General features: G+C 40.4%; 2 long non-coding RNA genes across 2 annotated transcripts; one reads left to right on the top strand and one right to left on the bottom strand.

Moving 5' to 3' along the window:
- The first annotated feature begins 3,389 nt into the window (after positions 1-3,389).
- Positions 3,390-17,953, top strand: LOC117275689 (uncharacterized). Its single transcript, XR_011412682.1, has 2 exons — positions 3,390-3,618; positions 17,664-17,953. It is a non-coding gene; the product is annotated as an uncharacterized lncRNA (long non-coding RNA).
- Positions 7,077-13,988, bottom strand: LOC104091882 (uncharacterized). The gene is made up of 2 exons (XR_685302.4): positions 13,847-13,988; positions 7,077-7,598 (listed from the first exon to the last, which is right to left on the bottom strand). It is a non-coding gene; the product is annotated as an uncharacterized lncRNA (long non-coding RNA).
- Positions 17,954-23,981: the final 6,028 nt, after the last annotated feature.

Genomic DNA, 23,981 nt, shown 5'->3' with positions numbered 1-23,981 from the left:
GGGGATAAGTTGTTACGACATATATTGGATGACATTGGAAATATGGTTTTGGTTTCCTAGAGGCACTTATTAAAGCAAGATCTAATTTTTTTTAAGTGTGGATATCTAGTTTCGGCCTCACCTAAAGTCCGACTAACATAATAGATAGGGAATTGCATACCTTGTTCTTCTTGGACCAGGACTCCACTTACCGCTATCTCCGAGACTGCCAAGTATAGGTAAAGTTGTTCATCCACTTTCAGGGTGTGAAACAACGACAGGCAGGATAAATACCGTTTTAGTTCCTCCAAGGCTTGCTGGCATTCCAGAGTCCATGCAAAATTGATCTTCTTCTTAAGTAGCGAGAAAAATCGGTGGCTCTTATCTAAGGATCTCGAAATGAATCGTCCTAGGGTGGCTATCCGCCCCGTCAGCCTCTGAACGACCTTTACATTATCCACTACCGTGATATCCTCAATATCTTTGATTTTATCGGGGTTGATCTCGATTCCCTGATTGGACACCATAAAACCAAGAAACTTGCCCGAGCCAACCACGAATGCACAATTTTTGGGGTTGAGCTTCATATTGTACTCCCTCAGTATATCAAAAGTCTCCTGCAAATGCTTTAAATAGTCCTATGCTTGCAGGGACTTAACTAACATGTCATCAATATAAACTTCCATTGATTTTCCTATTTGTTCTTCGAACATCCTATTTTCTAGGCGTTGATAATTTCACCAGCATTTTTTAGACTGAATGGCATTACATTATAACAGTAGGTACTGTACTTAGTGATAAACGAGATCTGATCCTCCGGGTCCATCTGTATCTAATTGTACACGGAGTAGGCATCGAGAAAACTGAGAGTCTCGCGGCCGGCCGTGGCATCGATCATACGATCGATATTAGGCAAAGGAAAAGAATCCTTGGGGCATGATTTATTCAGGTCTTTATAATCTACACACATTACCACCACGTTTGCTAACCATTCGGGGTACTTTACTTCCCGAATGGATCCTATTTTGAGAAGTTTGGTTACCTCGTCCTTGATGAAGGCATGTTTGACCTCGGACTGGGCCCTTCTTTTTTGCTTCATCGGATGGAATTTCGGATCCAAGCTTAGTCTATGAGTGGTGATTTCCGGTGGGATCCATGTCATGTCAAGATGGGACCAAGCAAAACATTCCATGTTAGTTATAAGAAATTGAATAAGCTTTTTCCTGAGCTCGGGATTTAACCCCGTGCCCAGGTATACCTTTCGTTCGGGCAGATGTTTGATTAGTGTGATTTGCTCCAGTTCTTCGACCGTTGATTTGGTAGCGTCGGAATCATCGGGGACCATGAAGGATCGCGGGATCCCATAATCATCATCTCCATTCGTCTTTTGCTTCTTTAGTTGGGTCGAGGCTAGCATTTGTGATTGCTATTTGGTATCATGTTTTTCCTTTGAATTTGACCCCTTTGTCGATGAGAGTGATGATATAGGAATCATTTCGTCGATGGAAAACATTTCCTTTTCGGCTGGTTGCTCCCCGTAGATTGTTTTGATTCCCTCTGGTGTTGAGAATTTTAGAACATGATGAGGGGTTGAGGGCACTACTCTCATGTTGTGGATCCACGGTCTCCCGAACATGGCGTTATACCTCATGTTGCCCTCGATCATGTGAAACTTCGTTTCTTGGATGGTCCCGGCCACGTTTACTGGCAGAGTTATCTCGCTCTTAGTAGTTTCACATGCCATGTTGAATCCGTTTAGTACCAGGGCCACGGGCACGACCTGGTCCTGTAGACCGAGTTGCTCTACGACCCTCGGTCAAATGATGTTGGCCGAACTACCTGGATCAATTAACACACGCTTAACTTGAGTTGTATTCACGAGTACAGATATTACCAGTGCATCGTTATGGGGTTGCATGATTCCTTCTGCGTTTTCGTCATTGAAGGACAAGGTTCCTTTTGGTATTAATACTGAGCTCGAGATCGCTTCTCTCTTACAATCGACACCTTAGTGCGTTTAAACACTATCCCTTAGGGGACATCGATCCCTCCGATAATCATGTGGATAATGCATTGCGGCTCTTCTTGTTTGTTTGTCTATTGAACTCTCTGTTTTTGAAGTGATTTTTGGCTCTATCACTTAAAAACTTTCGAAGGTGCCCTTCATTGAACAACCAAGCTACTTCTTCTCTCAACTGCCTGCAATCTTCCATTCTGTATCCATGAGTGCCATGACACTTGCACATTTGATTGGGATTTCTCTGGGCATGATCGGTCTGCAGGGGTCGAGGCCATTTACTATCTTTGATGCGGCCGATAGCCAATGCGATGGCGGATGCATCAATGTTGAAGTTATACTCTGACAATCACGGTGCTTCATTAGGTCCGGTATGCCTGTAGAAACCATTCTTGCTCATCAGCCCTCGAGACCCTTGGCCTCGATCACTTCTCCTTTCACCTCATACAGAGTTGTGCCCTGGTCCGCTGCCCCTACGATCTCTATTATACGACTGGTATCGGTCCCTGTTCAACCTCGGTTCTCGGTCGATGCCCCTTTTGGTAAAGGATCGAGAAGGGGCCCCTAACTGGTCGTCTTTGACTCTAATCTTCAGTTGATATCGATTATGTACATCGGCCCAGGTAACAGCCGGGTACTCAATCAAGTTCTGCTTCAACTATTGTTAAGCCATTGAGTTTCGTTCGTTTAGTCCTTGGGTGAAAGCTTAAATGGCCCAATCGTCTGTGACCGGTGGTAGATCCATTCGTTCCTTTTGGAAACGAGATACAAGCTCTCTTAGCATCTCGTTATCTTTTTGCCTTATCTTGAAAAGGTCCGACTTCCTGGTCTCGACCTTTATGGCTCCGGCGTGTGCTTTTACAAAAGAATCTTCAAGCATGGCAAAAGAATCGATAGAGTTAGGTGGTAAATTATGATACCATATCATTGCTCCCTTTGACAGGGTTTTCCCGGGTTTCTTTAATAATACGAATTCGATCTCGTCATCCTCTAGATCGTTCCCTTTAATGGCACACATGTAAGAGGTGACATGTTCGTTGGGGTCGGTCGTTCCATTATATTTAGGAATCTCAGGCATGCGGAACTTCTTGGGGATCGGTTTGGGAGCTGCGCTCTGGGGGAAAGGCTTTTGTACGAATACAGGTAGTTAGTGGATTAGGCAGGGAAATACCTGCACCAAATGGAGCCGCCATTAAAGGAGCTATTCAAAGAGATGCTTCTATTAATGCGGTAACTATTTTTCCTATATAAGACATTTACTGGTTGCGAGAAAAGTTAGGTGAATAGTACTATGGTCACCTCTGCACACTGCACTGTTTGAATAGGACATAAGACATTGTTTAGAGGGAAGTTAAATGGCTGTTAATCGGGTCTACTTAAGCATGAGGTCGGGGCAGAATGTTGGTTTGATTTAGCGGATGAAATTCAATTTCTAACCACTGAAGATGTCAAAATAGATTATTTTTCCTTGTGTAAAACTCATCATTCATCAGGTTATGCATCTACGGGAAGCTTTAGTTTTGACCAATACTTACTAACTTATGCAGGGAATTCAGGTGGCCCATTGATTGATTCATCTGGTCATGTAATTGGTGTAAATACTGCGACCTTCACCCGCAGAGGTAAGAAATTTATTACTTTTGTTATTTCTAGTAATGTCAGTTAATGAAGAACCCTGAATAAAACCTCCCAAGTCCCTTCTCAAATTGAGTGAGACTATTGACATTGAAGCCTAGCCCCCATCCCTGCGGAAAAATGTATTGGCTTTGCCCTCTAAACATAGCTGCGGAAAAATGTATTGGCTTTTAAATACTCTCAAATGTCAAACTTTATGTGCAACTAATATTACTGCTTATTATTGGTATTAATATTTTATTATCCTAAAAGCATGACAGAATTTGTACCTTCGTAGAATACTCTTTCATAACAAGGTGTAAAAGAATTATTGACAAAAGAAGGTGTAAAAGATGTGCATTCTAGACATTATTCCTTTCTAAGAGTTTAGTCAAGAATAAAGCTGAATTAGGAAAGCGATTGTTATCAACTTCAAAGCTTACTCCTAGTGACTACTAGTGATTTCGCTTATCTGGATTTACCCATTGCTAGGTGATCAAATTTTATAGTCGTAGTTTGGTAGGATTCTAACTCATTTCTTATTAGATCATATTTGATCAGAAATGTGCCAGTTCAAGGTTGGTTTCCCATGGAGGGACTCGGTCGACAAAATTTGCTCCTAAAAATGATCTTTGTTTATGAATAATTGATTTTGCTTGCGTTGTACTCATTTTCATGTATCATACAAAATTACAAATCATGGTTACGGTGTTTTAATTCTAATAAGCAATATATAATATATTCCATGGGATCAACAGTATTTGCCATAGTAAAATCTTGATCGAAATCTACTAAAGGGCAGTCCAGTGCACTAAGCTCCCGCTATGGGCGGGGTCCGAAAAAGGGCCGGACCACAAGGGTCTATTGTACGCAATCTTACCTTGCTTTTTTGCAAGAGGTTGTTTCCATCCGTGTTATTAAAAGTGAGCACTTCTGCGCTTTAAGCGAGAAGCGAGGCGCAACCCTTGCACTTTTCTACCCTAAAGCGAGGCATGGGTTAAAAAGCGTGCGCTTCAGGCCTAGAAGTGAGAAGCGAGGCGAGCGAGAAAAGCTTGCTTAAGCGAGGTCGACGACTGCCTAGGGCTTTGTTTTAAAATTTTGCAAATACATTCTTACTTCTCTTCCAAAAACATCTGCTTCGAGTGGACTGCTGCAACCCTTGCGACATCTCCTCCTCTTCTCTTGACTGTTGCGACTTCTTTCAAGGTAGGTTTTCTCTTCTCTTATTCTCTTCTTCTCTTTCTTCTTTTCCTCTTCTTCTTTTTCTTCTCTTCTCTTCCTCTTCTTCTTTTCTCTGCCTTACCTGCTTCCTCTCGACTCCTCTTCTCTTTTCTCTTCTTCTCTTTTTTCTCTTCTTCTTTTCTATTTTTTTTCCCGGTTCTTCGACTTGCTGTAGTTATTTCTATGTTCTGCTCTTTTTTTTTCTCTATTCTGCTCTGTATTTTTTCTCTTCTCAAACTTAATGACACTTCAAGAGTTTGGAGATCTTGTTGAAGAATAGGATGTTGATCCCTTTGTGATTTGGTTTTGCATTTGCTTAATGTGTTATGACTTATGAGGATTATTTACTATCTAGTTTTGGTATTCATTATTTACTTCTTAATTTAAGAATTGAAGGATTTGCTTAATACAACACCAACAAACCCTGTATTTTTTTTCACAAGTGGGGTCTGGGGAGGGTAAGATGTACGCAGCCTTACCCCGACCCTTGGAAGGGCTAAGAGGTTGTTTCCGATAAACTCTCGGCTAGATCCTTTGAGCATGTTTCAAAAAATAGATCCTTTGCCATTAACCTCAATCAAGAGCAAGAACAAGAATGAGAGGGTGACATGTTTTCTAAAAACATTTGTCACCTAAAGCACAGGCCAGATTAGAGGAGCAGTGGGAGGGAAGAACATTATTGAGAAATAAACATCACTAATAGAATTTGTTACTCTTACAAACAAAACTAAACCTCTAAGTCAGCTACTCAGAATTCAAAACATTTCTCTTAACTGGAGACTGAGACCTCCAGAGAACTGCACCTTCCAAAATGAGCCTTTGTTGTCTTCACTGGACGGTATTGAACTTGACAGAAAAGGCTTTTGTTTGGAGCTGGAAGAATAATCATGTTCTTAACTGCAGATCCTTGTGGTGCTTAGTCAATACATGTTATTTTATTTGGAAAAGGATCAGATTTGTCCCTCTACTTTAAAAAATGTATACGTTTAACCTCTGTTATAATTTTAGACCGAAAATGCCCGGGGCATTAGCAAAGTTGTTTAAGAAACCCCTAACCCTAAAGGAGGTCTATGACCCAGCTTTGCACTCTTTTGCCTCTTCCAGCAAAACCATGTCCTTAATCTTCAATGGCATGAATAACTTACTCTTTCCTAATACTATCCAATGGCTTCTGTAGTTGTATTCAGAGGCGGAGCTATGATTTAAAACTTATGGGTTCGGAATTTTAAAACTTTTAAGCTAGTGGGTTCTAAATTAATAATTTATACATGTTCAAAAAATTTCTCAATACAAATATATGATTTGGACCAAAGTTACTGGGTTCGGCCGAACCCGTATTTTCTACTCTCCATCCGCCCCTCACCGTATATGCACTCAATGCAAAGAAGAATAAATCAAGAAAAGCACAGCTGAACAGAAAAAGAAAAACAATTGTCTAGTACAGGTCTTCACCAAATCCCCATTGCAAACAATTGTGACGGGCGATTATAAATTTGAGATGCATTACAAAGGAAAAGAACATTAGATGCATTTTAATTAGAATTGCTTGATCATATGAAAAGAAAAGTATGTCTGCAGAGCCAAACAAGAAGAAGAATGGGGTCCTCAGCTAGTTGACAGTTTCACATCAGCTGGAGTAAATAATCCAATTACTCCAGGAATAAGCCAAAACTAATTTCCTCAATCGAGACCTAGAAATAGGAAATACTTATGCGAAAACTCAATTATTCCAGTTTAGATATCTACTAGATCTACTCTCCGCTGCATGTTTTTGGCTGCCTGAAAGGAGAGTTTGCTCCCATTAAGTTCACAATCACAGAGAAATGAATCAATAATAGTAAATTTTGACCTCAGCGTTAACAAAAAATGGAAACATAAATCCATTAGAGTGAACATTCGTGTTATTGTTATAGGGAACAATCATTTAAAAATATCATGTTTCTAGTGTTAGGTTCAAGAATGGAAAAGTAATACTTAAGCTGAGGAATCCCAATCCAATTGTTGAATATAAGTCTTCCATTGTTATATGCACATCACTTTGCTAGGCAACTGGCCCAACTATTTCAATAACACTAGTCATCGAAACAGAAACTTTATGGAACTGGGGGCAGGGCATAGTGAAAGGAGGAAAAAATAACTCAGAAAGGAACATTCGAGAGAGGGGAACAGAATGACAGTTTTTCTTGGTATGAGACTCATCAAGGCTTCTTCCTAGCTGATAATAAAAACATATGATAATAGTCAATTTAAATCAAAAGGGGAAGATATCCAACCAAGTGGATCAACTTTTATAAAGTTTTTAGTTTTGCACTCCAAGAGACATTAGGGACATCTGTTCGTCAATAGAACAATCAACAGGACACGTTTTCCGACATGAGGAAGGGATTAAAATGAGACCAAGAACTCGCTGTTCCATCGGGGAGGGAGCAGATCTTCTGGTGCTACGGTACACAACAGCATCTTGAAGAATTATGTTTCCCTGCTTATCAATACAATAAAATGTACCTAGAAAGAACCTCCCATCGCTTATACCAACCAACATTCGCCGATGAAGTAGCTTCTTGACATGAGAAACATAACCTCAGCTGAATTGTTTGCCTCTAACTGATTTGAGCTTCCAACTTCCGGTACGTAAGTCTCTGGTTCCTTGGTGCTCATTTTAGTCCAATTAAGGTGAATGAAGGAAACTCGAAGTACTATGTGCACAATTGTGTAACTGCAGCTACAGCATATGCTAAGACAGAATTAAAGCATCAAATTCTCTTCCCTGCAGAAAATTAAGAGAGGAAGTTAATCAACTGGGTTTTTTTTTGGGGGGGGGGGGGGGGGGGGTTGGTCCATATTTTCACCTTTGACTCTTGAAAATACATGAAGATGCATTAGCAGGGGAGATGTCAAGGTACATTCTAAAACAGTAGATCTTTTGTTATTTTCCCCCCCTCCTCTCGCCACAATCAAATTGAACTTGTGGTTGCAATCAAGAAATGAAGCCAATACATCCGAAAAATCAAGAAATTTGTGATATCAAGACACTTAGATTAGATTCACTTTTCGTTTCGTTAGGCAGTGGGGAAAGAGGAAACAAACTGAAATTGCTTTCATTTGTCACAATCACTTGAAGAAAACCAACCATGGTACTTAAGTAAAAGGAAAACTGATCGCAGAATACTTGAGGAACGGTGGAGGGAAACACGTTGGGACAGGGGCGGATATACCTTGCCCCAAGCGGAGTCACTTCCTCAAATTTGTTTACTAGATAAATTTCGATTCTTAAAGATGTTGCTGCAACCCCAAAGCCAATACCAATTCGAGACCAAAAAGTCGCCATAGAAACAGGGGAGAAGTGCTCGCCGATGACAGAGGCGGTGAATATATCGGGGAATGTAGCAGCAGGAAAAGTACCGTTGAAGCACGTGGGGGGTCAGATGGCAGTGGATCACTTTAATTCAAATTTGCCTGTTCACAACCCTAATATTGCAGATGCACGGGCCAATATCATAGTCAAAAAGGCTTATGAAAAGCAACCAGTGACCCGGCCCAATGTAGCAGCAAGTTGTTCAGGATCCAAAAAGCCAACTCAATTGGACCCAAGTGAAGCTGTACCCTATTATTGTAAAGGCCCAAGGAAGAAGGCCCAAACAAAGGGTAAATATAAGAAGCCCCAAACTGAAAGGAGACCAATACGATTACTACCAGACTATGGTCTTCAAATTCTCACAAACACCAACGAGTCATCTTCAACAAGTAATCTGCAGAAGACCCACAATGAAGGCACCATTGCTCAGTCATCTAGACATGCAAGTACCAACGATGCCCACTCTGAAGCTAATGAAGATGCAGATAACGAAGCAGAAACCTTAATCAATAATCTCAGGGGCCTCTCATACCGTCTGAATTGGTCAGATACTTCTTCGACTGCTCTGGTATGTTCAGACACTGATTCTTTCTGTGAGACACTTTGCCTTCCCTGGCATGAAGAAGATCAGCTGCAACCGCAAAGCATTCAACATCCAAATTTTATGGAAACTTCCAAATTGACAAAATTGGTTATGGGAAAAGCATGCAAAGCTTTTGGGATTAATGCAGTGGGGTTCGAGCATGAACTTCTGGGATTAATTTTGAGGATGGACCAGAAACGACAAGATCAGATGTGGAAGAAGGGGTCAGCAAAGAAAAAGGGAAAGAAGAAAGGAGAAGCTGAGGTACATAACTTAATTTGTGGCATTAATTATGATGGGGCCAGTAGAGGAGACAGGGGCAGGCACTGCAAGATTTTATCTTGATGAAAGTCAAAATCATAAGCTGGAACATTCAGGGACTTAATGATCGGAATAAAAGGATTCCTGCCTCACTAGTTCGTAAATAGAAGGCAGACATAGTGTGGCTCCAGGAAACCAAAATGGAAAATATCCCAACAAGCATGAAACATCATATTTGGGGGAACAGGTGGGCTGAATGGGCTGAATTAAAGGCTTGTGGTACCAGAGGTGGCATTATCATCCTGTGGGATAAAAGACTATGGAAATGCATCGATTCACATCAAGGCAACTATACAGTTACTTGTATATTTGAAAGCTTACATGAAGACTTCAGGTGGTCTTCCACCGGAGTTTATGGACCACATACAAACACAGAGAGGGAAGACTTATGGCTAGAGCTGGGTGCAATAACGGGTATCTGGAATGATCAATGGGTGATTGGAGGGGATTTCAACGTATGTAGATATGAAGATGAGAGACTCAATTGCACTAGAAGATCCAAAGTTATGAGGAGCTTCTCAGAAACTATCATGGACCTCTAGCTGATTGATCTACCCCTTATTGGGGCACAAGATACATGGACAAGGGGGGAAGACACTATACAAGCATCTAGGATTGACAGATTTCTTGTTTCTGCAGAATGGGATGAAAGCTTCAAAGAAATCAAGCAAATGGCCCTCCCAAGACCTATTTCAGATCACAAACCCTTAATGCTGGAGTGCGGTGAATGGGATACAACGCATTCCTACTTCAAGTTTGAAAATATGTGGCTGCAACAAGAAGGGTTTATTGACATGGTAAAAGGATGGTGGAAGAATTATATGATAGATGAAACTCCTGATTTCATACTCATTCGGAAATTAAGGAATCTTAAAAAGGACATCTCCAATTTGAATAAGGAAGTCTATGGTAAGTTAGAAGTTAGGAGAAGTTAGAAGAAACAGAGCCCTACAGGAACTTGCTGCTTTGGAGCAGGCTACAGAAGGTAGAACAACATTACAGTCAGAGAAACAAAAGATCTGGAGTTTGAAATTGGAACCAGAAGAACTTGCCAAAGCTAAAGAAACATCCTGGAGACAAAAATCAAGATGCCAATGGTTGAAAGATGGGGACAGGAACACAAAATACTTCCAAACAATAGCCAACTATCTCAGAAGATTCAATAATATCGATAAGCTCAAAGTAGGGAATGAAATAATAGAAGATAAAGATCAGATCAAAGAGGAGATTCTGAGTTTTTATCAAAATTTGTACACAGAGAATGAGGAGTGGAGACCAACTGCCAATTTTGTTAAAGTGGTGAGGCTCTCAGGGGAAGATAAGGAAATGCTGGAGAAAGCCTTTGAGGAAGAGGAAGTACATACTATCATTTTATCTTGTGCCTCAGACAAAGCTCCAGGCCCAGATGGTTTTACTATGGCTTTTTTTCAAAAAACTTGGGAGTTCATCAAGTCAGAGCTAATGGGGGCAACTCAATCACTTCCGCCAGCAATGCTACATGGTGAGATCATGCAATGCTTCTTTCATTGCCTTGATCCCTAAAAAGAAAGGGGCAATAGAGCTTAAAGACTACAGGCCAATACGTCTTATTGGCAGTGTTTATAAGATTGTGGCCAAGTTGTTAGCAGAAAGGTTGAAGAAGGTCATTAGCAAGCTAGTCTCTAGTCACCAGAATTCCTTTATCAAACACAGACAGGTAACTGATGCAGCCCTCGTAGCCAATGAGGCTTTAGATTGGAGGATTAAACTGGACACCCTAGCATTATGTGCAAGCTTGATATAGAAAAGGCTTTTGACTAGTTGAACTGGGCTTATCTAATCTCTATATTGAGGAAGATGGGATTTGGAGATGAATGGATAAGGTGGATCAAATTCAGCATTTCAACAGTCAAGTACTTGGTGCTCGTCAACAGAGAACCAACAGGCTTCTTCTCACCCCAGAAAGGGATTAGGCAAGGAGATCCACTCTCCCCATTCTTGTTCATTCTAGCCATGGAGGGGTTAAGCAAGACGTTGGAGAAGGCTAGAGAATTACAGTGGATTCAAGGATTCAGATTAGGCTCAGATATTGGGAACTCGATCACTATCTCTCACCTGTTGTATGCTGATGACACTTTGATCTTCTGTGAGGCCGAGAAATCTTAAGTTATGTACCTGAATCTAACACTTCTCCTCTTCGAATCTCTATCAAGGTTAAATGTCAATGTGTTGAAGAGTACAATTTATCCTGTCAACCATGTGCCTAACATAAAGGAGCTCTCAGGTATCATGGGCTGCAGTATTGGGTTACTACCTACCACATACTTGGGTCTTCCATAAATTGTGAGATATGGAATGGTGTTATTGAAAAATTTGAGAGGAAATTAACTTCATGGAAGCTTCAATATCTTTCTATGGGGGGAAGATTAACTCTCATCAATAGTGTACTAGATAGCATACCAACATACTACATGTCACTGTTTCCTATTCCCAAGAAGGTGCTAAAGCAATTGGACAAAATCAAGAGAGACTTTCTATGGGAGGGCAATAGCAACACTCATAAGTACCACCTAATAAAGTGGGGCAAAGTCACACAGCCAAAACTAAATGGAGGCTTGGGAGTTAGAAATCTAGCTGTATGGACAACAAATGTCTGCTAATGAAATGGCTTTGGAGATATGGGACAGGAGAGTCAAGCCTTTGGAAGCAGATGATCAATGCCAAGCATGGGAAAAGAGACAACTGGAGTTCTAATAGTTCTAATGCACCCTATGGGGCAGGTCCTTGGAAGTACATTAGTAAACTGGGGGATGAATTCTTTCAAACCAGGTAATGGGGCTCACATCAGATTCTAGAAAGACAAATAGCTAAACTATACAGCACCCATGAATGAGTATCCTAGCATATACCAGATTGCTCTAGACAAAAATTCCTCCATAGCACAGAACATAAATGGCAGTAATTGGGATGTTCATCTTAGAAGGCCAGTGCAGGACTGGGAAGTGGATAGCCTGATGGATATGCTAGCAAAAGTGAAGAGGTTCAATATGGATGTGAGCCAACCCGACACCATATGTTAGGAAAGAATGGGCACCTTCACAGTGAAAGAATGCTACAGACACATTGGTACTCAGAATCAAGTGCTAGATGCATGGCCCTGAAAGTTAATATGGAAGACTAAGCTACCTATTAAAGTCATTTGTCATAACTGGATTGCGCTCAATGAGGCTTGTTTAACACAAAACAACCTAAACAGAAGAGGTTTTCAGCTGGTCAATAGATGCTACCTATGTATGGAGAATGAGGAAACTGTCAACCACCTATTTTTGCACTGCCCAGTGGCCACCGGCCTCTGGAACATGTTCTACTGTCTTTCTAGTTTGAATTGGGTCATGCCACAGAATATGAGAGATGCACACATGAGCTGGAGTTTATGGAGAGTTGATAAGATCATCAAAAAGATCTGGTTGATGATCCCTGGTGCTATTTTTTGGTGTTTATGGAATGAGAGGAATAACAGATGTTTTGATGGAATCTCAACTCCAAATCACTCTCTCGAAGCTAAATGCTTACTCAATCTTTTTTGCTGGACTAAGTTAGCTACTGTAATTAGTACTGACCAATTAATGGATTTTGTTAGCTCCTTTGTCTTAGAATGACAAGATGTAAAGGGACTAACATTTAGTATTATTTATGCCTTTCAATATCCTTGTAACCTTGCATCTTCTTGATCCCTTTTGTTAATGAAACAACTTACTTCATCAAAAAATAATATTGGGTATAAATATAAAAATGACACCGCTTGTCATTAAAGTGATTTATTCATTTGTTCACTTGTTTAAGTGTTGGCACCGCTTACGAAAAGTCTTGTGTACACTATTGCGTGCCATTGCACAAGCCAACTCAGGCTTTGACCCCAAAAAAAACATTTTGGATTGAGAACATCCCTTTGTGGTTTCACAAACTGAACTTAGACGGAGGCAATGAATTGCCAGTAAGAGGTTATGAATTTATTACTCTTAGCTTAAGTCTGAGCAAAGTATAATTACCAAACGAGAAACATACATGCTAAAATGGAAGCATTGTCTCCAATTGGGATTTGATAATATATATGGATTGTCTGAGTCTAATTGCTCGCTAGTTCTTCACATTATCGAAGTTGAACATATCAATCGCAAATGTAAAACAAAAACTGCAATACGAGTCCCTAGTCCATGTTTATCCAGCTAGAGGGTATCACAAAATACAAGTAATTTGCCGCAACAAAGATTTCGATTGGAATCCCCGGTCCATGTTTATCCAGTTAGAGGGTGTCATACAATACAAGTAATTTGTCCCAGCAAAAAAGAAAAGACTGACTCAAATGCAGCTGAATAAAATTATACAACTAAAAATCCAAAAGACGTCAAAAACGATGCACCAAAGATTTATGGGTCTAGTTTTTCCCTTTAAAGTTGAACTTATTCCTGCAGGCTACTAATCATCTAGGACTGACTAATACAATTAAAGATGACTGACTAATACAATTAAAATTAGATATGAAACAATATAATCTACTTAAAATACAATTAGAAAGAATTTGTTCAGCTAATTTATCACAACTAAGCGAATTCTTTCCTTTGATAAGCACATTATTAATCTAGTGAATTAGAGGATGTGGGGGGCATATTCAAACATGTGTAGGCACAAAATCAAAACTTTGTTGCCATCATTCAAACGATTAAAAGGGATTTAGGGTTTTGAAGGAATACAGAGAGATAGAAATGAAGGAACTTACAGCTGATTTCGCGGGAACTTGTGGGCAGACAGAATGTTTCGGGTACTGGGGTGGACTATATTAGGTGCTCATTTGGGCCAATTCCTTCAAAGATTCGGATATTTGGGGGCCATTTGGTTTGCAACTAGTTTTCTTTTATTGGTTTGCCATTACTTATACTCTAATTATAATACGAGGATTAAATAAAAAAAATTATTTGATAGATATACTTCTTCTAGATGTTTGGTTCATTAGAATTAAATAATTTCTACGGGATATAAGATATGTTTGGCATGGAAATCTTTTCCTTGAGAATAAGTACACACTGCGTTACAATGTATGTGAACATATTTGACTATGCACGGAGTTTAAAAAATAAATGAAAACTTTTAAACTTGTGATCCTAAACAAGTCATAATATTTGTCTGGCTATAATTCTTTTGAAACTTGTGGTGTTAAACATGCCAGAGTATTTGTGTGGCTATAAAAGCTTCTCAGCGCTTGTAGAATTGGAAGTTTAAGTCAAATTATTTCCAAATTTAGAAAGCATCATTTTGGAATGGACAAAAAAGAAAATAGGTTCGAACATTTTGGGGTCGTTTGGTTTGCAACTAGTTTTCATTTTAGTTTTTTTTTTGGGGGGGGGGGGGGAGGGGTTACAATTAATTTTTCTTTTATTGGTTTGCCATTACTTATACTCTAATTATAATATGAGGATTAAATAAATAAAATTATTTGATAGATATACTTCTTCTAGATGCTTGGTTCATTAGGCATAGAAATCTTTTCCTTGATAATAAGTACTCCTCGCGTTCCAATTTATGTAAACATATTTGACTGGGCACAGATTTTAAGAAATAAATTAAAACTTTTAAATTGTCATCCTATACAAGTCATAATATTTGTGTGGCTATAATTTTTTTGAAGCTTGTGGTGTTAAACATGCCAGAGTATTTGTGTGGCTATAAAAGCTTCTCATTGTGGGTAGAATTGGAAATTTTAAGTTAAATTGTTTTCAATTTTAGAAAGCATCATTTTGGAAAGGAAATAGGTTCACATAAACTGAAACATTTAATTATTTATGGTGCCTAGTTTTTAAGGAAAAAAATTATTCCAAGAGCATTTATATATGATCTAAGCAAACATTATGGGGAAAGGGGTTTGAGTGGAGGGTGGGTGGGTAGGTGTTACGACCCGACCGATCATTATGAGTATTTTAGCCCCGATCCCCTAAATTATGCTTCCTCTATGCTATATTGTGGTTATGTAACTTGCAGGGTGTTTGATTTTGGTTTCAGAGTGAAACGGGACGCATAGTCCCTAAGTTAAAAGTTTAAGTTGTAAGAGTTGACCGTAATTTGACTTTTATGTAGATGGCCCCGGAATTTATTTTTGATGATTCCAATAGCTCCTTATGATGATTTTTACAGTTAGGAGCATGACCAGATGTTGATTTGGAGGTACGTAGGTCATTTCGGCGTAAATTGACGAAAGTTGGAAAATGAAAGATTTTTGAAAAGTTTCACCGGGAGTTGACTTTATTGATATCGGAGTCGAAATACGATTCCGGAAGTTGGAATAGGTCCTTAATGTTATTTTATGACTTGTGTGCAAAATTTAAAATCAATCGGAGTTGCTTTGGTTTGAATCGACATTAGTTTTGGAATTCGGAAGTTATAAGTTCATATGCTTGAATTTGGGTTGCGATTCGTAGAATCGATGTTGTTTGATATGATATTTGGCTTTGAGTAGGTCCGTTATGTGTTTTAGAACTAGTTGGTATATTCGAATGGGTCCCGACGGCCCTAGATGTGAAACAGATTGAATCTTGTTAAAAAATTGGACTTGTGCAAATTGCTGAAGCTCCTAGTTCTGGTGTCATCGCACATGCGGAGGGATTAGTCGCAAGTGCGGACTCGCATAAGTGAGCTTTGAATCACAGAGGAGAAGCTGCCCTTGCCCAGTTGAGGTCGCAAAAGCGAGAAAATTTTTGCAGAAGCGACTTCGCTTCTGCAATGGCAAGTGTGCAGGAGCGCCAGTGGTCGCATGTGAGACATTGAATCCGCAGGCGTGCGTGCACAGATGTGGAAAATTTTCCGTAGAAGCGGAGAGGTATGGGCTGAGTGTTTGCGCATGTGCACTTCGATTCCGCAGGAGAGCTCCCGCAGAAGTGGACCTCCTGGTCGCAGAAGCGAACCTTCTGGGCAAAAATAGAAATTTTTGGGGGTTTGTTCTCATTTACACATTTTAGAACTTTGAGAGCTCGGGTGAGATGATATTTCGGGAGATTTTCAAGGGAAAAGTTGGGGTAAGAATTTCTAGCTCAATTTTGGTTAAATTACCCGAATCTATCGTTGTTTTTAATATTTAATTGGTATTTTAAGTTGGAAGTGAAAATCCCCGTTTGCTAAATTTGAGGATTTAGGGCCGAGTTGTGATCGAAATTTAGTAATTTTGGTATGGTTGGACTTGACATTGAATATGGGTTGGGATTTCTTAACTTTTGTAAATTCGAGACGTGGGACCCGCATTGACTTTTCGAGTTGACCTTTTAAATTCTTTGTAAATATCGTAAATTTTATCGCTCGAATTAGTTTCCTCTAGTTATATTTATAGTATGAAATTATTTTTGCTAGATTCGAGCCTTTCAGAGTTGGATAATCGAGGAAAAGGCTCACTAGTGGATTGAGTTAGCGCAATTTGAGGTAAGTGACTTGTCTAACCTTGTGGGGAGGGGGGGGGGGTTCCCTTTGGATTGGTGTTGTTATGATAATTGTGATGTGCGAAAGTCGTGTACGCCAGGTGACGAGTGTGTACGGGCTAAATGTGGAAAATTCTGGCTTTAATTGTGTAGATCCTTGTTACGTATTAATTGAGTTATTTATCATGTTATATTCATCATCGTTAGTCTATTTTCACATGTCCTATTTGCCTTTCCTTTTTCTTGCTAATTGTTTTACCTGTTTAGTTGAAGTTGTGTTCCCTTTTATTCTGCTCATTATTTGAAAGTTGAATTTCTTACTTGAATTGTAAAAATATGAAATATCTGATTGTTGAAATTGGTATTGAGATATAAAGGCCGTGAATCATATTGAGATAAAGTGTTAAATTGTGAAATATTATTTTGTTGATTTGTTTACTCACGGATATTTTGTTGAGATTTTGTGTACATTGTGGTTAAGTCGTGAGATCCTTAATGTGAAAAATAATGTTATTGTTGATTTCTTTGGTAAGTTGTAATATTTGGGCACTTGAGGTGCGAATTTTAATATGTTGTGTTGTTGATACGCATGTTGTGGTATAAGGTTTGGGTGTTGAAACGCATGCGGTGAGATAAGGTGGGCTGGATACGCGTGGCTAGTAGGGAAACTATTAGAAGCTATGCGGTGTGATAAGGCGGGCTAAAACGAGGATGCTATTTCGGGAAAAATAATTTTTAAAACTAAATATAAAGGCTCTCGCGGTGAAATAAGAAAAGATTGTGAATTTATTTATGATTTGAGACTACGAGGCGATACCTCGATAATGACTCTTGTTGATACTTTCTATTTCTTCACTTGTTATTTTGGTTGCTTAAATTCCGGGTCATAATATTCTTGTTTTCTTTCGTGATGTATTACTTGCCTTTATTCTGTGTAGCTAAATTGTGGCATACTCCTTACTTGTTTCTTTTCCATTGTCATTATTAATTTATTGTTTAATCTTTCGTCATGTTTCTTATTATTTCCAGTAAGGCCCTGACCTGACCTCGTCACTTCTCTACCGAGGTTTGGATTGGCACTTACTGGGTACTGTTGTGGTGTACTCATGCTACGCTTCTGTACATCTTTTTGTGCAGATCTAGGTACATCCTACCAGGCCAGGCATCAATGAGCTGAGTTCGTAAGTGGAGACTTCAAAGTATACCTGCCGTCATCCGCAAGCCTCGGTGTCCCCCTCTACCTATAATATGTTATTTCTTTATCCTTATTAGACTATGATGTATAGAGATATTCAATGTTACTTCATAGAGCTTGTGACTTGTATTTCATAGAGTTTTGAGAAATTTGCATATGTACTAAGTTGTGGGATTATTCCTTATATCACTTGTTGAGTTTTAAGATTTTAAATTATTAATTCAGTTATTTCCGCATGCTTGTTAAGCTTACCTAATCTTAGGGACTAGTTATCGTCATAATAACCTACAGAGGAAAATTGGGGTTATGATAAGTTGGTATCGGATCTCTAGGTTCATAGGTGTTATGAGTCACACGCAAGTTTATTAGAGTCTCGCGGATCGGTACAGAGACGTCTGTACTTATCTTCGGGAGGCTATGGAACTGTTAGGAAAAATTTTCCTTATTTGATTTCTTATCGTGCGAATTTGTTGACTTCGAAATTCTATTCTCTCACTGATGGTGAGGAAACGCACAACTCGATCTAATGATCAGACACCCGCGCTCGCTGTTAGAGCCGTGACAGGCCTGGGCCGGGGTAGATTACACTTGCTCCTGCCACATCTCAGGCCGGGGGAGGAGCACAGACTCCCATCGCCCGTACCCCAGAGCCATGGGTCCAGGTTGACCATGTCCAGAAGTCATACCAGTGCAGCCGGTTGTCCCGATTTAGCCCGCGGTTAGGGAAACAACTTCTGAGGGGGAGCAACTCAAGCTCAATAGGTACAAGAATTACCACCCCCCTACTTTCAGCAGTTTGGTGTTAGAGGATGCCCAAGGTTTTCTTGAGGAGTGTCATGGTATCATTCGTACTATGGGTATTGTGGAGTCTAGTGGGGTTTCTTTCACTACGTTCCAGATAATGGGACCGACTTATTAGTGGTGGCGAGCGTATGAGTTGGGTAGTCTGGCCGAGGCAGCTTCACTCACTTGGGATCAGTTCTCAATATGTTCTTGAGTGAGTTTGTTCCTAGAGTCTCAGAGATGCATGGCATGCAGAGTTTGAGCAGTTATGTCAGGGTTCTATGAATGTGTTGGAGTATGCAGTCCGATTCAGTGATTTTTCCAGGCATGCACCAGCCTTGGTTGCTAATGTCAGAGAACGGGTTCGTTGATTTATCGAGGGGCTTAACCTTGGTATCAAATTCAGCATGGCCCGAGAGTTGGAGATAGACATCGCATATGAGTAGGTAGTGGAGATCGCTAGGAGATTAGAGGGTATGTGATCCCGGGAGAAAAGAGAGAGGGAGTCCAAGAGGCCTCGAGATTCTGGCACATATAGCAGTGCCCGTGCCCCATCTGCAGCCCGTCATGGTAGAGGCTATGTGCGTCGTCCTATTCATTCAGCATTTCTGGCTTCCAGCGATATTCCGGCTACTCTCAGGCCTCAGGTTCCTTACTATGCACTACCATTGTCTAGTGTGCCTCATGCACGGGGTGCTTTCAGTGGTTAGTCTAGTCGATTAGGCCTGAGCCAGTATCAACATCCACGTCCTCCAAGAGCTTGTTTTAAGTGTGGTGACACTCGTCATATGGTGAGGGATTGCCCCAGACTCAGGAGGGGTTCACCTCCATAAATTACTTAGGCCCCACGTATTCCACAGGGCCCTCAAGTTTCTCAGGCAATGGTTACCACTCTAATTGCCACTCCACTTGCACAACCAGCTGGAGGTGGAGGCGGGAAGGTAGAGGTCACCCTAGAGAGGGAGGTCAGGCCAGATATTATGCTCTTCCAGTTAGGACCGAGGCAGTTGCATCAGACTCAGTTATCATAGGTATTGTCCCGGTTTGCCATAGAGATGCATCAGTTTTATTTGATCCTGGCTCCACATATTCCTATATATTATCATATTTTGCTCCATATTTGGGTGTATTACGTGATTCTCTAAGTTCTCCTGTCTATGTGTCCACGCTTGTGATAGATTCCATTACTGTTGACTGTGTGTATCGGTCGTGTTTAATTGTTCTTAATGGTTTTGAGACCAGAGCCGATCACTTGTTGCTCAGTATGGTAGATTTTGATATTATTTTGGGCATAGACTATTGTCGCCCTATCACGCTATTCTCGATTTTCATGCCAAGACTGTGACGCTGGCTATGCCAGATGTACCACGGATAGTGTGGAGATATGCTTTAGATTATGTTCCTAGGAGGGTTATATCATTTATAAAGGCTCAACGTATGGTTGAGAAGGGGTGTAATGCTTATCTAGCCTTTGTAAGGGATATCAATGTTGATACTTATACCGTGGAGTCAGTTTCGATAGTGAGGGATTTTTCAGATGTATTTCTATCAGATCTTTCGGGCATGCCGCCCGACAGGGATATTGACTTTGGCATTGATTTGTTACCGGGCACTCAACCCTTTTCTATTCCACCATATCGTATGGCCTCTAAAGAGTTGAAAGAGTTAAAAGAACAGTTGCAAGATTTACTTGATAAGGGTTTCATTCGGCCCAATGTATCGCCTTCAGGTGCTCCGGTCTTGTTTGTAAAGAAGAAGGATGGTTCCATGCACATGTGTATTGATTATCGATAGTTGAACAAGGTTACAATAAAGAACATGTTTCCATTGAAACACACTGATGACCTATTTGATTAGCTACAGGGTGCCAGAGTGTTCTCGAAGATTGATTTGCGGTCTAGCTATCATCAGTTGAAAATTTGAGAGTCAGATATCCCGAAGATTGCTTTTAGGACTCAATATGGTCATTACGAGTTCCTTGTAATGTCATTTGGGTTGACCAACGCCCCAACGACATTCATGCACTTGATGAACAATGTATTTCAGCCCTATCTGGACTCATTCGTTATTGTGTTTATTGATGACATTATTGTATACTCCCAGAGCTGGAAGGATCATGAGCAGCACTTGAGGACCGTACATCAGATTTTGAGAGAAGAGAAGTTATATGTAAAATTTTCAAAGTGTGAATTCTGGCTTGATTCGGTGGGGTTCTTGGGGTCATGTAGTGTCGAGTGAGGGAATCCAGGTAGATCCGAAGAAAATCAAAGCAGTGCAGAGTTGGTCCAGACCGTCATCAGATACTGAGATCCGGTATTTCCTTTATTTGGCAGGGTATTATCGCCGATTCGTAAAGGGTTTCTCATCTATTGCAGCACCTATGATCAGATTGACCTAGAAGGGTGCTCGGTTCAGGTGGACCGATGAGTGTGAGGAGAGCTTTCAAAAGCTCAAGACAACTTTGACTACAACCCCAGTGTTGGTGTTGCCTACATGTTCGGGGTCTTATACTGTATATTGTGATATGTCGCGTATTAGTCTCGGCGCGATGTTGATGCAAGACAGTAGGGTGATTGCATATGCTTCTAGACAGTTAAAGTACATGAGAAGAATTATCATGTCCACGACCTTGAGTTAGCAGCTATTGTTCATGCCTTGAAGATTTGGCGGCACTACTTGTACGGTGTCCACTATGAGGTCTATACCGACCATCAGAGTCTACAACATCTGTTCAAATAGAAAGATCTTAATCTGTGGCAGCGAAGGTGGTTAGAGTTACTCAAGGACTATGATATCACCATCTTGTATTATCCTGGGAAGGACAATATAGTGGCTGATGTCTTGAGTCGAAAGGTGGAGAGTTTGGGCAGTTTAGCATATCTACCAGTAGCAGAGAGGCCATTAGCATTGGAGGTCCAGGCCTTAGCCAACCAGTTTATTAGATTGGATGTCTTGGAGCCCAGTCGAATTCTTGCCTGTGTGATTTCTCAGTCTTCTCTATATGATCGTATTAGAGAGCATCAGTATGACGACCCCATCTACTTGTCCTTAAGGACACAGTTCAGCACGGCGATGCCATGGAGGTTACCATTGGGGATGACGGTGTGTTGCGGATGCAAGGCAGGTTATGTGTGCACATGTAGATAGTTTGTGTGAATTGATTCTCCAAGAGGCTCATAGTTCATGATACTCTATTCATCCGGGTGTTGCCAAGATGTATCAGGACTTGAGACAACACTATTGGTGGAGGAGAATGAAGAAGGTCATAGTGGAGTATCTAGCTCAGTGCCTAAATTGTCAACAAGTGAAATATGAGCATCAACGGCCAGGTGGATTGCTTCAGAAGCTAGATATTCCAAAGTGGAAATGGGAGCAGATTACTATGGATTTTTTTTGTTGGGCTTCCACGGACTTAGAGAAAGTTTGATGCAGTTTGGGTGATTGTTGATAGGTTGACCAAGTCGACTCATTTCATTCCAGTGGTGACTACTTATTACTCAGAGCTGCTGGCTAAGGTTTATATTCGCGAGATTGTCAGGCTGCATGGCATACTGGTATGCATCATCTCTGACCGGGGTACACAGTTTACATCATGATTCTGGAGGGTACAATATGAGTTGGGCACATGGGTTGAACTGAGTACAACATTTCACTCTCAGATGAACGGACAGTCCGAGCATACAATTAAGATATTGGAGGATATACTCTGTGTATGTGTGATGGAGTTTAGGGGTTCTTGCTGCTTGCAACGTTTGCCTACAACAACAACTATGTTGAGAATTCAGTGGCTATTTTGGACAAACAGGTTCGAAAGTTGAGGTCAAAAAACATTACTTCAATAAAGGTTCATTGGAGGGGTCAACCAATTGAGGAGGCGACTTGGGAGGCCGAGCATGATATGCGTAGCTATTACCCTCATCTTTTCACCACCTTAAGTATGTCTCTATACTAGTTCGAGGAGGAACATTTATTTTAAGTGGGGAAGGATGTAATGATCCGGTCGGTTATTTTGAGTATTTTACCCTTGATCCCCTAAATTATGCTTCCTCTATGCTATATTGTGGTTATGTAACTTTCCAGGGTGTTTGGTTTTGGTTTCGGAGTGAAATGAGATGCATAGTCCCTAAGTTTAAAGTTTAGGTTGTAAGAGTTGACAGTAGTTTGGCATTTGTGTAGAAGACCACAGAATTTAGTTTTGATGATTCCAATAGCTCCGTATAATGATTTTAGACTTAGGAGCGCGACCGGGTGTTCATTTGGAAGTCCGTAGGTCGTTTCGATGTAAATTGGTGAAAGTTGGAAAATGGAAGATTTTTGGAAAGTTTGATCGAGAGTTGACTTTATTGATATCAGAGTCAGAATTTGATTTAGGAAGTTGGAATAGGTCCATAATTTTATTTATGACTTGTGTGAAAAATTTAGAATGAATCGGAGTTGTTTTGGTATGAATCGACATTAGTTTTGTAATTCGGAAGTTAGAAGTTCATAGGCTTGAATTTGGGTTGCGATTCGTTGAATCGATGTTGTTTGATATGATTTTTGGCTTCGGGTAGGTCCATTATGTGTTTTTAGAACTGGTTGGTATATTCGAACGGGGTACCGAGGGCCCCGGGTGTGAAACACATTAAATCCGGATAAAAATTGGACTTGTGCAAATTGCTAAAGCTCCCGGTTTTGGTGTCATCGCATCAGTGGAGGGATTGGCCACATGTGCTGAATAGCATAAGTGAGCTTTGAATCGTAGAGGCGAAGCTGGCCTTGCCCAGCTGAGGTCGCAGAAGTGAGAAAATCTCCGCAGAAGCGACTTCGCTTCTGCGATGGCAAGTGTGTAGGGGCGCCAGTGGTCGTAGGTGCGGCATAACATCCGCAGGCGCGCATGCGCAGACAGATAATTTTCCACAGAAGCGGAGATGTCTAGACTGAGTGTTTTGTGCAGGTGCGCTTCGATTCCGCAGGAGAGCTCCCGCACAAGCGAACCTCATTGTCGCAAAAGCGAATCTTCTGGGCAGAAATAGAAATTTTTGAGGGGTTTGTTCTCATTTTCACATTTTTGGATATTGAAAGCTCGGGTGAGACTATTTTTCGGGAGATTTTCAAGGAAAACATTGGGGGTATGAATTCCTAACTTAATTTTGATTAAATTACCCGAATCTATTATTGTTTTTAACATTTAATTGGTATTTTAAGTTGAAACATTTGTGAAAAAACCCTTTTGCTAAATTTGAGTATTTAGGGCCTAGTTTTAATCGGAATTTAGTAATTTTGGTATGGTTGGACTCACAATTGAATATGGGTTCAGATTTCTTAACTTTTGTAAATTCGAGACGTGGTCCACGCGTTGACTTTCCGAGTTGACCTTTTAAATTCTTTGTAAATGTCATAAATTTTATCGTTAGAATTAGTTTCCTCTGGTTATATTTATAATATGAAATTGTTTTGGCTAGATTCGATCCATTCATAGTTGGATAATCGAGGAA

The sequence above is a fragment of the Nicotiana tomentosiformis genome, chromosome 12 (genome assembly GCF_000390325.3).
Source record: "Nicotiana tomentosiformis chromosome 12, ASM39032v3, whole genome shotgun sequence".
Classification (NCBI taxonomy): domain Eukaryota; kingdom Viridiplantae; phylum Streptophyta; class Magnoliopsida; order Solanales; family Solanaceae; genus Nicotiana; species Nicotiana tomentosiformis.
This window is presented reverse-complemented; position numbering and strand designations above follow the sequence as displayed.